Source organism: Portunus trituberculatus, chromosome 6 (assembly GCF_017591435.1).
Source record: "Portunus trituberculatus isolate SZX2019 chromosome 6, ASM1759143v1, whole genome shotgun sequence".
Lineage (NCBI taxonomy): Eukaryota > Metazoa > Arthropoda > Malacostraca > Decapoda > Portunidae > Portunus > Portunus trituberculatus.
The window spans coordinates 7,136,311-7,138,425 of NC_059260.1; the positions used below are offsets into that span (position 1 = coordinate 7,136,311).

General features: G+C 35.4%; 1 non-coding gene across 1 annotated transcript; it reads left to right on the plus strand.

The window, feature by feature from the left end:
- The first annotated feature begins 1,722 nt into the window (after nucleotides 1-1,722).
- Trnal-cag lies at nucleotides 1,723-1,796 on the plus strand. The gene has a single exon. It is a non-coding gene; the product is annotated as a tRNA-Leu (tRNA).
- The last annotated feature ends 319 nt before the right edge of the window (nucleotides 1,797-2,115 follow it).

Below are 2,115 nucleotides of genomic sequence, written 5' to 3' on the forward strand. Positions count from 1 at the left end.
AAATAGCTAAAGTTATTCCTATTTTTAAATCAGGTGAGAGATGCGAAATAGATAATTATAGACCCATCTCCATACTTCCAGCATTTAACAAAATTTTTGAGATTATTTCTTTTCGCTTATCTAATTATCTTGAAGCTAACAACCTTTTAACAGAATATCAGCGTGGCTTCAGAGCACACCGATCCACTGAGTCTGCATTACTTCAACTTGTTATAACAATGTGTATTTAGCCTTAGAAGAAAAAAAAAAAAAATGCAGTAGGTGTATTTATAGATCTATCCAAAGCATTTGACACTTTAGATCATGAGATTCTGCTACGGAAATTAGAACATTTAGGAATGAGAGGTGTACCACTAAAGCTTTTTCAGAACTATCTTACTTGTAGAAAACAGGCTGTTTACTGTAATCATTGTTATTCTCCTTTAAGATCCATTAACAAAGGTGTACCACAAGGCTCTGTTCTCGGACCGATACTTTTCTTATATATATCAATGATATTGTTAATGTTAGTAAAAACTTGAATTTGTAATATATGCTGATGATACGACACTTCTCTTAAAGGATAAAAACCTAGACCTCCTCCACTCAAATCTAATTTCGGAATTAAACAACATAAAATCATGGGTTAATGCAAATAGATTAATAATCAATATTTCAAAAACAAATGGTATATCTTTTTTCAAAGTAGATCAGTAAAACATTCAATAAATCCTGTTCTACTGGATGGTCAAGTAATACGACAAGTCACCCACACTAAATTTCTTGAAGTCGCCATTGATCAAAATATAAATCTAAAGCACCACATTGATCAGACATGTTTAGCAATTTCAAAGATTATTGGTATCCTGTATAGTGTATAGAATTCGCAATAACTTAACCACAGAAGGTATGATCAGCGTGTATTATTATACCCTTTGTCACCCACACCTTATGTACCGTGTCTTGATATGGGCGTGCACATGGCCGTCCTTCCTTAACAGATTAACCATTGCCCAAAACAAAATTTTAAGATGCATCTTTTTCCGTAAAAAAAAAATTGATTCCACTTATCATATATTCTCTGAGGCAAAGTTGATGAAGTTTTCTTGTATTCATAAATATTTTATGTTATTGCTAATCTTCAAAAACCTGAAACAAAACACGATATTCAAGTTAATTGACAATGTTGCAAACACTAGAAATAATAACGTTAATCTAATTTGTCCAGTTTTTAGAACTACACTATTTAAAAAAAACAGCATCATTAGTTCACGGCCTAAACTCTTCAATAGTCTGCCTCTTGATAAAAAGATTCTACTTACAACTAATACTTTTGAAATATTCAAGAAGGATATTAAAGTTTATCTGATCTCACAACAAAATGTATAATTTTGTGTAACTTTCCGTTTTGTTCTACAATCGTATGATGTCTTTGCTTTCTATTTTTTTTCCATTTTTTTTATTATTTTCTATTTTTTTTTTCTTATTATACTTGTTGGTTCCTCCTCACAACTTGTTCAGGCGTTGTGATTTGTTACCTAATCCTATATTAATGTGATGAACGTCCGTCAAGGAGCTACGGCTCGACGGACCGTGGCTAATATATACACTATACATATTATACGTAATATATACACTGTACGTATTATGTTATGTATTGTTATTGTTATTAGCAATAATCATTTACTTACTTACTTACTTACACACACACACACACACACACACACACACACACAAATACACAGCCCGGTAGCTCAGTGGTTAGAGCGCTGGCTTCAGAAGCCAGAGGACTGGGGTTCGATTCCCCGGCCGGGTGGAGATATTTAGGTGTGTCTCCTTTCACGTGTATTCCCTGTTCACCTAACAGTGAGTAGGTACGAGATGTAAATCGAGGAGTTGTGACCTTGTTGTCCCGGTCTGTGGTGTGTGCCTGGTCTCAGGCCTATCCGAAGATTGGAAATAATGAGCTCTGAGCTCGTTCCGTAGGGTAACGTCTGGCTGTCTCGTCAGAGACTGCAGCAGATCAAACAGTGAATTACACACACACACACACACACACACAGGGCAGTGAAGCGAGTGGAAGTGCATTGTTATCACCACCATACCACGCCCTCACACCACAGCATACCAAGGCAA